Source organism: Saccopteryx bilineata, chromosome 3, assembly GCF_036850765.1.
Source record: "Saccopteryx bilineata isolate mSacBil1 chromosome 3, mSacBil1_pri_phased_curated, whole genome shotgun sequence".
Lineage (NCBI taxonomy): Eukaryota > Metazoa > Chordata > Mammalia > Chiroptera > Emballonuridae > Saccopteryx > Saccopteryx bilineata.
The window spans coordinates 290,988,364-291,003,821 of record NC_089492.1 but is presented as its reverse complement, the minus strand read 5'-3'; positions in this window follow the sequence as shown (position 1 = coordinate 291,003,821).

Sequence of the window (15,458 nt, the reverse complement as noted above, 5' to 3'; positions counted from 1 at the left end):
CACACAGCCCCTGTGATCTGGGCCATCCCCTCCTGCCTGGGTGGGGAGTCCATGAGAAGCACTGGACACTTGATAGTAGGCCAGGAGGGTTGTCCCACCTCTGGCCACAATGTCAGTGAAGATAGCATTCATATCTCAATCGGCTCACCTCTACATCATTCACTCATGTCTCCGCATTCACTAGCTTTTGGCTTCATGTCATTGTGGTGGGTTGAATTGTGTCCTCCAAAATGACGCATTCAAGTCCTCTCTCCAAGGGCCTGTGACTATGACTTTATTCTGAAGTAAGATCTTTGCAGATGTAAATGGAATTAAGATGGGATGATAAGGGTGGTCCCTAATCCTCAACGACTGGTGATACCCACCCAGCACATCCTGGTGTAGGGGATATCGGGGCACCTGAAGGCTGAACAGGTGAGACTAGGCTTAGGTGGAAAAAGACGGAGCTCTTCCAGGTAGCTGAGACCTGAGGCTTAGGCCAGAAGGTGAGAGAGTGTGTAGGGCGTGACAGGAACTGAGTCACTCCATAGGACTGGACATGGATGGAGTGCAGGGATGGGGCCGGGAGGGAAGGAGACACGAAGCCCTGAAAGTCAGGAGGAGCCACTTCCTAGGGGACCTCGTATGCTGAGGTCAACTGAGGTAAACCAAGAACTTCATTCCCCCATTTCCAGAAGAAAATGGGGGAAATCAATAATGATCATGATTTAACATCTTCCCATGTTTTTAAATCACTGGCAATAAAAGCCAGTAATAAAAACCTGGTTATCTCCCAAACCACTCACATAAATATATATCTCCATGTGTGGCCTGGCCGAGGAGAGTGAGAGCTACTCCGTGTCTCCCTCCTCCCCTTGACCCTGGGCAGCACCTGACCACGGCCAAGGGACAAGACAGAAACATCACCTGATGCCTGTTTGTTTTTTGGACCCCCAGTTACAGAGCCCAAGGCCAGGGCTTCAGAGCAGGAGATGAATGGAGAGTAAGTAGAGTCTTGGGAATCAGGAGAGTGGATTAATGGACAGGCAATGGGAAAGGAAGGGGAAATCCATGCAGGGCTCGTGGTTGAGCTGGTTAACCCTGCGGGCCAATGGATCTCAGCTTTCCCGGACACTGAGGGCTTTTTGAGAATGCATGTTAGAATGGCTCTCTCCAGAAGGCCAGGTAGGCATTGTCTATGCACCAACTCCTATTCCCCATCAACTTGAGGGTTGTTTCTGCGCTGTGGAACAGTCTACAACTTTGGGGAAAAGCTTCTCTGGGCAGAAAAACCAGGAGTAGAGACTTCGGCTCCTCCACGGGCATGGAACTGTCCACAAAGTCAGTGCTGAAACCAGGCGCGCAAGGGGACGTGGGCTACTGCCTGCCCCTTCACCTCTTCAGGACCTGCATGTGCCTCACACTACGTCCCCCTGACCGCTGAGTGTTCAAGCCTGTGGCTGGTTGGACTCTCTATCAGGAGGTTTGAGATGGAAGCATTTGTGAAACACAGCTAACTTAGTGTTGTGTTTGGTCCTAGCGCCATCATCTCTTCTCCATCCATCCCTTCCGATTTCTCACAGCCTGCACAGGCTAGGATGACAACTGACACTCATTATAGTCTGGAGGTAAAGAGGAGAGGAGAGCAGAATCTGTTGAGAAAAGACAGCATCTTCTAGGGGCATCATTATATGAAGACTTGTCTTTTTATAGTCACCAATTTAGAGGAGGTTTCCTGTCGCAAAGGGGAGAAAGGTTCTTTTTCCAGCCTGGAGGGTTCAGAGGATAAGTTCAAGATCCTTTAGGTGCATGCCATCCCTTGATCAGGGTCTCACTCTTGCTCTGTCAGTCCTTGGCATTAGCCTTGCAGACCTGTCAAGGCAATGTGCTCAGTCTCTTTTATAGTTTTTTTCCCCCCACACTTACATTTAATTACAGTCCTGATTTCCAGCACCACCTTCCTTCCAGCCACAGGAGACGAGGGCCACTTTAAACACTGCCATGAAGGCATTCTGGATTTGGAAGCACGTCCCCAGCTAATAATTGGCTGACCTGAACTTGTCATTTCTCTTTCATCAAGTCTCAGGCAGTTCACAAAGCCAGCCAACTCTACCATCCTCGTTGCGACCATTGGTTCCATATACTCCCAGGGCTAGTTACCACATAACACCAAGGCTTTCCTCCCACCGGGACCTCACCCAGCACACTGCCGGTGAGAGTTTTGATAGTTGTGATGCTACTGTCCTCCAGGGATGATCATGGCTCTACGTCCCACCCAGTAACGGGGTCTTTGTGGCTCTCTGACAAGGGAGCAATGTAGTTCCAGGATGCCATGCTGAGGGTCAGCTTTCTAAGTTTGGTGTGGACTCCCCAGAAGCAGAGCCTGAGACGTGGACTTGGGTGCAGGTACTTGAATGGGGATGTGATCCCAGGGAGTAGTGAGAGAAGAACAGGGCGGGAGGAAAATTAAATGACCAAATTTGCTAGGGAGATCATGGCTGCTGTGTTCCATTGAGCTTTCTTCCTGCTGGGGACCTTGCAAGGAGATGTAGAGTGCCTCTCATTATTGTACCGCTGAAGGAAGTGAGGCTGGGCTATTGATCCACTGACCCCGGTGCCCTGTTTTATTTCCCCCAAGGTTGCATTTGGGGCTGCTATCTTCACCACACCTCTGGGCTGTGTGTGTATGCAAGGGCTGGTCTCCATCACTGCACAGAAAATGTGTGAACTTAGGAGGTGTCCACCTCTACGGTGCTGAATTCAGGCTGGCTGAAAAGCTAAGGTGCGGCATTACCATGAGCCTCTGCCACCCCCCACAGGTGGATTTGAACTCTGAATGTTTCCAAAATGCTTGAGCGCCTCACCTGCCTGAAGCCTTGCCTGCTGTACACCGCGGATTTGCTTCAGAAATCTAATTTCCTTTACTGATGGTCCTGGCACTTGAGCCCAACCTCCTGAATCCCTATAGATTTACATTAATGGGAACACACAGCTTCTGTACTGAGAGAACAGAGGGCAGGACACCAGCTGGGGGCCTCTCTGTAACTTGTTTGTCAACTCTTGTTTGTACAGGAAAAATAAAAAAGGCAGACAGCCAGCTGTTGCTCCATGCACGGAGAACACCTCACATTGATCCCTGCTTTGGTATTTTGGTTGAGTCCTCTGCTAGAACCCCCAGGGGGGTGTCAGGTCAGGACATGGTAATCTCTGGCTGGGATAAATAGTGCCTGCCCCCCGTTTCTCTCCGTTTGGGCTCTTGGAGACAAACGTCAGCCGTTTCATCAAAAGCTCAGTGCTCCCCTGTGGGAGAGCTCAAACAGCCCGGCTATGAAGGAGATTACTTTCCTTCCACTTCTGGAGTCTGCCCCAGCTCTCTCCTCTGCCTGCAGCACCCTTGAGTTATAGGTCTCCCCAGCCATAAACGAGACACAGCACTCAGCGTTCCTGAGTGAGGGGGCCCCCGCAGCGCTGGCTGAGGGTCGCAGGTGGTGCTCTGATAAGGCATGTTGTGGCTTTGACCTTGCTAGATTGTGGAAGCCCCACCACAGAGGGGACCGAGTGTCCCGGCTGTGGGAACCTGTGCAGACCACAGAGGGAGAGGGAGAGCTAGTGAGTGGGTGGCTTGGGGTGGTACCTCCCAAGCATCTCCCCAAAGCTGGGGGGTGGGTAGATAGGTCATGGCTTCCCTGCTCCAGCCCCCAGGACACCAGTGAGGAAAAGCGAAGGGATACAGGGTTTGAGGATGTAAATAATTCTCAAATCATCTTTGACTTTGCTGGGAGCTCAGGACCCAAGACTATGTCCCCAGCGGGCAGTGGGAAGAGAGCATGTGCTCTTGAATCTTGGCGGCCCATTTGTCAAGCGGTGTGACCTTGAGCATCTTATTCAGTTTCTCGGAGCACCCGCTACTTCCTGTGAACCAAGAGCATCATTCTCTGCACCTCCAAGGGTTGTCACAGGGATTAATGAGGTGACCAGGTGACATGCTGGCCCTGTATGGGGCATACAACTGAGGGCGCCTCTCCCTTTTTCCTGGTTGCAGGCAGAAAGTCAAGCTCAGGGGTTCTGCTGCGTGGGAAGCACACGCCTTTGGGAACGAGGAACCAAATGTCGTCGCTGACCTCGGGCTCTCCGAAGAGTGATTAAAAGGAAGGTTTCAGATGCGAAGACACCAGGAGCCAGGTCTTTGATCTGTCTGCCTTAACAATCCTGTCCTTACTGAACCCTCACTCGATGCTTCTTTGGTTCTGCAGGCTTTCCTAATCCCCCTTTAAATAAAGATCAAAAAGGAGCCGGCTAGTGCCGGTGTCCCTGCTTCCCTGCTGGTCAGGACTCTGCAGAGATTTGGGTTGAAAGTCCCAGGGACTGGCTCCTGAGGACTGAGGATGCTAAATCTGGGCTCCAAACCAGTTGGAAAACTTGGTCACCTGGTACCTTATCCAACCCTGATCCACCTCTTCCCGAGTTTCTGAAATCAGAGTCGCAAATGCTTCTATGGGCCAAGTACAGTTTTAAACACCTTACATGCACTAACCTATTTACTTCTCACAGTGACCTAGAGAGTAGGGGGCCACTGTGACTCCAGATGGGGCAGCAGAGGCACAGAGAGGGGACATGACATGTGTAAGATGACACAGCAGGCAAGTGGCAGAGCCAGGGTTTGGGATGCAGAGACCACGCACGTGACCACACTGCTGTCACGCCAAGGACATAACCAAGGGTAAGTTCTCAGCCGCACTGGAAGCCCAGAACAGCCCCCTTTCCAAAGAACGTGTCTTCCACCCCAGTTCGCAGTCATTCCCCACACAGTGCTGTTGAGGCGACGGGGATTATGGCCCAGTTGTCATTTCTGTCCACAGGGCCTGGGGAACATTGGCCCTGACACCAGCGACCAGACGGGGACATGGATGGGTGAGGGACAGCACTGGTTGTGAGGTCTGCAAATGTTTGTCTTTAGAAACAGAAAGTCTCCGGTGGGAAGAGCCGCTCACTGGGTCAGAAGGCTGTGCTGAGCAGGGAGTGCGGCCGGAGCAGGCAGTGGCCACTGTCCCTCGTCCTCACTGCTCCAGAGGGCAAGGTGCTCTCCAGATGTGTTTCAAGTGCTCTCCAGGTGTGTTCCAGGACAGGGCACCCGGGACCTTTCTTCTCCCCTCCGGGTTCTGAGAGGGTGTGAGGATGACAACATGACTTTGGGAATGGTGCCTCTCAACACCTTACACACGCATGCACACCCTCAAACATACACATACACGGGCACAGTCTCACACACGCATCTGCACACGTATACTCACACACTGCCCTTGTGCCCAGACTCCCAGGACAGCCCCAGCACCAGGGCTCTCCTTTGAGATCAGCACCCTTGCCTGGGTGCCAACCAACACTGCAGGACCCCCCTCGGGAGCGGAGAGAGCTGAGAGCCCAGTGTCCTTGGTAGCTGGGTGTCCTGGCTGCTCCCAGCATTATGAGGGGGGACTCACCCGAGGGGTGAAGCCAGTGCACTGTGGTCACTGGAGATGGTGTTGTCCTAGAGGATGGGCAGCATGCTATCAGTCATGTGACAAAGAGAGAGATGGACAGATAGGGACAAACAGACAGGATTGGAGAGAGGTGAGAAGCACCAATTCTTCGTTGTGGCACCTTAGTTGTTCACTGATTGCTTTCTCATATGTGCCTTAACCAGGGGGCTACAGCAGAGCAAGTAACCCCTTGCTCAAGCCGAGATCTTGGGCTCAAGCCAGCAACCTTTGGGCTCAAGACAGCAAACTTTGGGCTCAAGACAGCGACCATGGGGTCATGTCTATGATCCTGTGCTCAAGCCAGCGACTCTGCACTCAAGCTGGTGACCTTGGGGTTTCAAATGTGGGTCCTCTGCATCCCAGTCCGATGCTCTATCCACTGCGCTACTGCCTGGTCAGGCTATTTGTTTCTATGTTCATTTAATCACTCATTTATGAAGATTTATTGAGTGTCACAAAAGGTGTGTTATATGTGCCAGGCACTGGAGGGTGACAGAGAAAAGGCAAAGAGTCAGAGAGTCCCCTGACGTGACACCGGAGCATGGGGGAGACAACGTGGCTCACAGGATTAACTGTTTGCAAAGTGGCCCCAACAATTCCTCTGCCTGTGTCCAGACTCTGGGATGGCCATGTGTCTTGCCTTGGCCAGCGGCGCATTAGTCACAGAGGCTGGAAGTGTCTGTGTCCAGGAGCTTGTTACTTTGCGGTGCTTGGAGCCCGGAGGCCACCATGTACATGAGCCTGGGCCAGCCTGCTGGGAGACAAGATAACACCAGACGAGACCTGAGGAGCCAGCCCCTGTTGGACAATCTGAGGAACATTACACAGGTAAAAAGGCCAAGCTAAACTATCCAATCATTAGCTAACCTGCCTGTGGACCCCAGACATGCAAGAGAGGCCAGCAGAGGTCACCTGGGGCCAGCCTAGACCAGAAAACTCACCCAGCCAAACCACAGATTCATGAGAAATAACATGTTGTGTTAAGTTAGTTCTAAGGCCTCTAGGCTCTGGGGTGATTTGTTACACAGCAAAACTAACTGACACAGTGTGACAGCCGCAGGCCCGCATTCAGAGGATGTAGGAGGAGAAGGCAGCCCTACCGAATAGGGCCATAGGGGAAGAGGTGACCCTTCACCGGCCCTTCACCAGTCTTGCCGCTGGGCTGGGCTGTGATTTTCCACTGCGGGGCAGAGCTGGGACCCTGCTGGAGCAGGAAGCTGGGGGACCCTTCAGAGAAGAATTTGAGGTCACAAGGGATTTTGCTGGTCACTGGCTATGGACCCCAAAGTTCAAGTGGGTGGGTTCTGAGGGATGGGGGTGGGTGGGTGCCGGGTCTGATAGAGCAGGGAGTGACCTCCATGGAAACAAGAGTGGGCGTTGAGGGAGGCTTCCTGGACATGCTGGGATCCATGCTGATTCTGTCCAGTTCAACAAGCGTGTCCTGAGCCACCTGTCCTGAGCCACCGGGGGGGAGGGTCCTGGCCACCTGCTGGGGGACCCGGGCCTCTGTGCAGCTGAGCAGCTGCCCCCTGAGCCACAGAGGCCCGTGTGGCCTCCTCTGCCCACCACGTGCAGTACACACACTTCTTCAGCCTCCCTGCTAACAGTCACTGTTTTGTTCTTTTTCTTCTCTCTGTGGGAACATGTCCTTGTTTTATTTATGAAAGTCAAAAGGGAAGCGGAGTCATCTAACCAACATGTTTTCTTTGTTATCGGCGCACCCGCTCTGGTAGGGGAGGGCCACCTCCAAAAGCACAGGACCCACCAGGAGAGCCCGGACCCGCCTGCTGTGAGCCGGCAGGCTGGGGGTGGGGGTGGGGCTGGGGGGATGTTTTCTCCGCGGGGACAGGCAGCCCATGCCCTTGCTCCTTGCAGGCTCTTTAGGATGCAAACTGGCTACTCTTCGATTTTGGAGTCCATATCTATGTTTTATTAATTTGGTGGAATGAAGTTCTGTTTCTCCTGAGAGCCACCAGGAAGGCGGAGAACCTGCTCGCAGTGGAAAATCACAGCCCAGCCCAGCGGCAAGACTGGTGAAGGGCCGGGTTGGGCGTGAGCCCGTGTTTTCAGGTCCCCCCACTCTCGCCAACACCCCAAATGCTGAGCCTCAGCCTTGCCCTCCTGAAAGGGAACCCCTCCCTGCATCAACCTTCATTCCAATTGCTTCCTGCTCTGGGGTGGTGCTGATGGGCCTCGCCCCGCCTGGTCCACAGGGCACACAGGGTACCCAGAGGCCAATGCGGATGTTTCAAGGACCTGCGTTCCCTGGAGTCTCAGGGAGACAGCCCTTCTGAGCCACTGGCTCGGGAACATGCCACCCTGTTGAACTGGACCATCGCACCCCTGGATTTTACAGCTCAGTGAGCCACCTGGGAACACCCCCTCCCCAAGACCCCCATCGGCCGTCTGAGGCTCGGAGGGCTGGGAGCTGGCCCAAGGTCGGGTTTTCCTGGCACGAATTCGCTGGCACCTCTCTCTCTGTGAGAGCCATGACCTTGTGGCTGAGATCGAGTTCTCCACTTTGCTGCTCCACGAGAGATGGTTACAACATCAGCTTCAACAAGTTTGTGTTTTATAGGCAGGGCCGTACATGGGGAAGATCCCTGGGCATTTCCCCACCCGTTCATCCATCCGTCCATCCATCCGTCCATCCTGAAATGGGTGCTCAGCACGACAATTTTTGCTGCTGATTGCGTAGGTTTCAGCACAGAGGCCAGCGGAAGCAAGGCCCGGCCTGCCGCCCACTCTCTGTCTATCGGGCCCGAAATAGTCAGAGGCCGGAGCGGCCCAGGGTCTTGGAAGGATGGCGAGGAGCTCCTCTGGGAGCCTTTCTGTCAGAAAACAGAACCAACACACCAAGCCTTTGAGTTGATTTCCCTTTCTGCGCAGAACGCATGCATGCACACACACACGCATTTAAAACAGCCCATGTTGCAGAAGGGCCACCATCAGAGACGTGTGTCCTTGCCTGGATCCTGCTGACCCTCCACCCAGGGCCCAGAGGAGTCCCTTGACCTCCTGTTTCTGCTGATGCTCATAAAACATAAAGACTCAAACAAACAAACAAAGCCCCCAGGAAGCAAGAGCACGGAAACCAGCAAGCCCTGAGGCTCTTTCACAAGGAGACTCACAGGATGCTTCATCACTGGGCTGCTTTAACTTCAGGGCCAAAGAGGACTTCCACTCTGAGTTTCAAAGCCAGAAACAGGTGTGTGCCAGAAGGCATTGTATAAATTCTACACACGGGCCTCAGCCGGTTGGCTCAGTGGTAGAGTGTCGGGCCGGCGTGTGGATGTCCTGGGTTCGATTCCCAGTCAGGGCACACAGGAGAAGAGCCCATCTGCTTCTCCACCCTTCCCCTCTGTTCTCCCTCTCTCTCTCCTCCCCTCTGTTTCCTGTCAGCAATATTTTGTCTTTTTTTAAAAAATTTATTATTCTGTGAAAGGAAGGGAAGCAGAGAGACAGACTCCTGCATGCACCCTGACTGTGATCCACTCGGCAAGCCCACTAGGGGTTATACTTTTCCCAGCTGGGGTATTGCTTTGTTGTTCAGCAACCAAGCTCTTCTTAGTGCCTGAGGTGGAGATCATGGAACCATCCTCAGTGCCTGGGGTCAACTCACTCCAATTGAGCCATTGCTGCTGCAGGAGGAGGAGGAGGAGGAGGAGGAGGAGGAGGAGGAGGAGGAGGAGGAGGAGGAGGAGAGACCAGCAGAGGGGGAGGGGTGGAGAAGCAGATGAGCACTTCTATTGTGTGCCCTGACCGGGAATCGAACCCGGGACATCCACTGCTGGTTGACGCTCCACCACTGAGCCAACTGGCCAGGGCCTCATTAATAATTTAACAATAAGAAAGTATGGCATAGCTGATTCAATGAAGACTGCCTGTTACACACGGCACATTTCTGGCCGACAGCGCCTGTCACAGATGATGACAACGGCAGACCCACTGGTCTGTGTCTGGGTTATTCAACGAGGTCACACTTGACTGAGTGCCTCCACTCCACTTCCCAGGGGCTCGACTAACCAATTCCCGCCTGACGGGTGACACAAGACAGAGCCAGATCCTCATGGAGGAAACAGCCTCAAACACTGTGGAAGGAAACCTCAGTGATGTTTTGGTCAAAAAGTAGCCCACTGTCGGCACACCCTGCTCAGAATCTTTGCTTCTGGAACCCACGTAGAGTTCTCAGCATGCCGTGGGCGGTGGTGGATGGGGAGGGGGTCCTTTTTTATGGACCCAGGAATCTCCAGGGAATTACGGAGGAGATGAGACTGTGGAGTTCTCAGCGTTAGAAAATGCCGTCTGAATACACAGAATGGAGAGTCTTCTCCTCATGGGATAATGGGACACCCACGTCAGGCCACCAAGGGCCTCCTGTGGGACCCTGAGCCCTGGCAGGAAACTCCAGGAGGAAAAGGTGGGCTCCTGTTCTCACAGGGCCCCCTGGTCCAGGTCTAGAAGGGGGACAGCAAGGCTGGGCTGGGCCTCCTTGGGGTTGTTGGGTGAGGGGTCCCTTGGCTGGCCCTGTGCTAGTCAGTTTCTGTGGGTGGTCACCCCACAGCCACACCCTTTCTTGGAGATATTGAGAGTTAGTAAGTTTTAGCATCCAGACTTGAACCCAGGATCCCCGGTCCTTAGAGTGTGTCAGCTCGGGGACAGAGGTGCAGGCAGGTGTGTGTAGGCCCGAGGAGGCAGACTGTCTGCCCAACATGTGGCTGGTGTGTAGCCGGCAGGGCTCGCAATGAGACAGGACCCACGACAGCCTTGCGTGTCTGACAGAGGAGATTGAAGGAGCGGTTCTCTCTCTGGGTCTTCACATAAAGGAAACCCCTCTGCCCTCCACAACCGAGTGCTATTCCTTCCGGGTGGGTGCGTCAGCAAAGGTGTCGATACTGTTCTGACTGAAGTTACGTGACTTCTGGTGCTGGTGTCCAAAACTCAGCGATATGACGGCCGCGTCCACTTTGTGGAAATGTCAGCCACAGCGGAACCCTCTCCCTATTCCTTGTTTTCAGCTGGGAGAGGTGCCCCTTGGAAGATGGCAATTCTATTTCCCATCATGGGGGCGGGGTGGGAGCAGCAGCCGAGGCTCAGAGGCTTAGGCGAGAGGCTGGGGGTGGGGGCCGCGACGGGTTTCGCCAGGTAGGGCCTGACCCACAGCGGCTTCTCCGTCTCTTGGTGCTCGGTGGATAACGGCTGTATATATATTTAATTTCCTCCAGAGCCTGTTGAATAAATGAGCCTTTACAAAAATTTAGGAGGAGAACAAACCACCGATGAAAAGGATCAAACACTTAGAAAAATCACTTAGAGCTTTTATTGATACCAGACGTGAGTGTGCCAGCTTGCTTTGGGATTGGGGCCATTCCAGAACACAGAGCCGCAAAACCAGTTCCCGATGCCACATGTGCTGTCGGGCTGGCAGGTCCCCAGGCGCCCAGATTGGAGAGGATGAGTGGCAGGAGGGGGTGAGGGCGCGGGCCGGCTTCCTCCCGAGGGAAAGGCGGCTCAGAGGAGAAGCGGGAGGCGGCCGTGGCCCAGGTGCGGTGAGTGAGGGGCCGGAAACGTGGTTTATCATGGAAGGGCTGTAATTTATCTTGACGCTGATCATGTATTATTCAGCTAGAGTAAAAATAAACCTTATTAGCCTGGAAAAATAGATTCCCCCTTCCTTCGGCCCACGCTGTATGCCGACTGCAACTTCATCGCGACGATTAGGACAATCGAGAGGTTTGCAAACATCTCGTCGGCACACTCCAAGAATCACATCTCTCGCTGGGAAGAGATTTATGGATGCTCAGAGGCATCTGCAGAACACATTTAATCTTTCCCAAGTGCGGATGGCATGGCGCTGCATGGTGGGTCACATCCTGACGGGGAACCTGGGCCCAGGCCCCAGTGAGGGTGGCGATCAGGCCGGTCATTTGGTCACTCACTCACTCACACACTTGTTCATTCCTTTCTCTGTTCCGCACCAGCTCTGTGCTATGCACATCTGCATCCCCCCCCCGCCCCCCCCCCCCCCCCCCCCCCCCCCCCCCCACCCCCCGCTCCCGGATTCTCACCACTCTGCAAAACAAGCCTTAATTTTTCAGGTGATAGAGATGAGGCTCCCGGAGAATGTGAGCTGTGGGCGCAAGGACGTGTGACCTGCAGCCCTGAGCGAAAAGTCAACCCTTTCATCTGGCAGTGTTCCCTCCAATGTATGCTCACCGGAAAATTCCAAATGTGATCTTGTCGGAAACAGGGTCTTGGCGTACATCATCAATCTAAGATGCGTCTACGCTGGGTTAGGGTGGGCCCTCCACCCCCTGGCTGTATCCTTATCAGGAGAGAAAACAGACACGAGGGGGGGGCACAGGGAAAGCCCCTGGATGACCAAGAAAGGCCGAGGGGGACGTGACTACAAACCGAGGATTGCTGGCCCTCACCACGTGCCGGAGAGAGGCCTGAGGCACCTTCCTCCTCGGAGCCTCCAGAAGGAATCAACCTGCCCACGCCTTCATCTCAGACTTCCAGCCCCAGAACTGGGAGAGAAGTAATGTCTGTTGTTCTCAGCTCTTCGTCTGTGATCGTTAGAGAGCAAAAGACACAGAGTGCATTCCTGAGAGGCCGAGTCGGGGATATGGTGGGAACCGCACATCCATATATATCGGAGGAGGAGAGCACCTGTGCCCGGTCCTGCGCGTCACCTGTGGGGGGAGAGGCATGCCTTCAGGCTCCAGGGAAAGGGCTTTTCAGGGCTCTACAGCATTTGCATGCGAGGAGGGCAGTCTTCGTTTCCTTCCCGCTCAGCCTCTTGTCCTCTGGGCCGGCCCGGCCCCATCCTCTGAGACCCTCTCCTTCCTGAAGCCCCTATCGCCCCCCTCTGGACTGGACGCCCATCGCTGTGTGTTTACCGAGCACCTACTGCGCACCAGGTCGAGCCTCCCCACCCTTCCTCAAAGTCAGGTAGTATAACGTTGAGGAAAGAAGCATTCATTGAGCACCTGCTGCGTGAGTAGCCTTCTCCTTTTGAGAGAAATAAGGGGCAGGGTTGGCACCACGATGCCCAAAATGGGGTTCCAATCCAGAGAGGACGGAGTGGTCAGTGCTGGAGACACTGCTGGCATCTGTCCCCCGGCAGAGCTGCTCGGTGAAGCCCCTTGACCTCCCTGCCCCTCAGCAGACTCAGCACCGACATGGAGGTTGCCGACGCACAACTGGTGTGGGAAGACTGGCTGAATGAGTCCGCACGACCTGGCCGGAGCGCCGTATTGGCACCTGCTGGGCTTGGCTGGGCCATGCCGAGTCTCCTGTCCCTGGGCTCCACCCTGGAGTGGCCGGTGATCTGAACGTCTCTGAGATCAGGATGAGTCTGATCACAGAAGGTGGCTCTCCATTGCAGAGGGCACGTGGCCGACATCCTCACTCCGGCTCACGCCTGTTCAGCCTCAACACGTGTAGGGGGGGCGAGGGCCTGAGGCCATTCAGGAGACAGACCGTGTGCCCATGTGGCCGGGCAGGTGGGGCATCAGGCCAAGGAGCTACAGTATTTGGCATAAGTTCCCTGAGCGGGAGCAGTAGGCCAACCCCCCCCCCCCGCCCCCTTCAGGCCAGCTGGGTCCAGCGGTGGCCGCAGTGTCTCCTGGAACTGGTTGTGCCCGACGCTCCCGGCAGTTCAAAGAACACTGATGTGGAGGGACAAGCTTGGACCTTGATGGCTCAGAGCGGAGAGTCAAATCAGAGGATTTGGACCTCAGACTGCAAAAGTTTTAAGAACACCTTGACACCTTAACCGATTTGCTTTGTGTATATCTTTCTTTTTACGTGTGCATCAAAGAGATAGCCTATAAAAACCCCTGTCCAATTAGGTCTCGAAGAGTGCCTGCAGCAAGGGGAAAAGTTAGCAGCGATAAGTAAGCATTGTGTCACTTTAACTGGTGGCGTTTTTTCTTTCTTAGTGGTAGATAAAGCAAAGGAGCATTTTGCTACCTGACGGCATCTTAGATTCCATGAACTATTCTAAATAAACAAATAATACTTTTCTTTTTGTGACAGAGACAGAGAGACACAGAGAGAAAGACAGATAGGGACAGACAGACAGGAAGGGAGAGAGATAAGAAGCATTAATTCTTTGTTGTGGCACCTTAGTTGTTCATTGATTGCTTTCTCTCATATGTGCCTTGACTGGGGGGCTACAGCAGACCGAATGACCCTTTGCTCAAGCCAGCCACCCTGTGCTCAAGCTGGTGAGCCAGCGCTCAAGCTGGCAACCTCAGGATTTCAAACCTGGGTCCTCTGCATCCCAGTCTGATGCTCTATCCACTGTGCCACCGCCTGGTGAGGCTAAACATATAATACTTGAGAGTTGCTCTGTGCCAGGCACAGTTAGACGCGTGCTAAGTGTTTTAGCTCATTTAATTCTATGACAGGCTTACAAGGTATTGGGTGCACAGGGGGGATGTGAACCTTGGAAATTCCCGGGTGTGGGAGGGAGGGTGGGAGAGATTCACCCCAAGGAAGTGAACGGGGTACTGCAGAGCGTCCCTGTGCCTTGAGGGGTGGGTAACCTTTGTCTTCACGACAAGGCGTCTGAAAGAGTCACATGTCACCTTGGCTCTCATACTTAAATCTGCACTTTTGTGTCCTTGATGGTATAAATGCTTGTTACCATTTCTTTATTAAACCAGAAGGAGATTAGGGGCACATTTTAGTGTTACTTCTCCCGCAAGAACCAAGGAAGCAAACAAGGGAAAAGCTCCCCCATGATCCTGTTGGGTTCTGAAATATTGTAGTGAGGCATTCGGGAAATCTAATTACATCGAAACAAACAACAGCTCTATAAAGAAGATTGATTTATTCAATTGCTGGAGTTCGTTTTTGTTTCATCGCTATTTCATCTGGAGGGTGCGTGGGGACGCTCTGTTGTGGAAAGCTGAAGTTCCAGGCGGCACTCGTGGGGTCTGCGCCCCCCACCTGTGTCCCCTGGGGCCATGCCCTAGGACACAAAATTTAGGATATGTGATCACACAGTTTTTATCTTTTGAAATGAAGCCAAAGCTACCTCTGTTAATAAGCAGTTGGTTTGCTGCAGCCTGTGTCTGGGGGCGGGGCAGGTGGAGACCCTGGACACAGCAGCTCGTCTGGACACCTTGTTGACCGAATCAGAAACACCCACAATAGCATCTAACAAAAGCCCAGTAATTACTTTTGACAAATCGACAACCATTCGCAGGGTACGCCATCCGTCCATGCCTCTGGGGGCTCTGGTCCCATCTCTGGAGCAAGAAGCCAGCATCTCCGGACCACGCATCTCTCTCTTGGCAAAGCCTGGTCTTTACCGGGCCACAGTTTCCTATTACGCCTGCTCCGCCCCCCCCCCCCCCACAGCTGCTGGGACGTTCACGAGAGACAGCGGCAGGAAGTGAGGCCACGGTCCTTCCCCACAGACGTGCTACAGAGATCACGCTATCCCGGGTGGTTCCTGGTGGCATGTAGTACACAGAGTCCTCTGTCCAGGAACGTGGGTGCTCCTCCTGCCTTTTGGATAAGAGGCTCTCGCCTGTCCATACCCCTCTCCGTGGTCTGCAGGGAAAAGGCTGGAGCCACGTCCAAGCTCAACTGTGGAATCTAGTCTGCCACCTGCTTGTCTCAGTTCTTCTGCCTCATGGCCTGGGCACTGGTCCTCCATGTCAGTTGGTGCTCCTCATCACTGGGAAGCACAGGACCCCGGGGCAGGGTCTTCAGGTTTTAGAGCCAAATGGGTTGCATTCAGATTCCAGCCGTGTGGCCCTTGGGTATGTGATGAACCGCTCTGACTTTAACCATTGTATGTCGGTGAGCCCAATTTGGTAGGTCCGGGGGCTGGAGCCTAGCTGGGACCCAAAGACTCATTCCCGTTTCTCATAAACTTTTAGGTAAATAAGCACATAGTAATTCATGTTCGCCAAAGGGCACACGAGCAAGATAGATTTATTG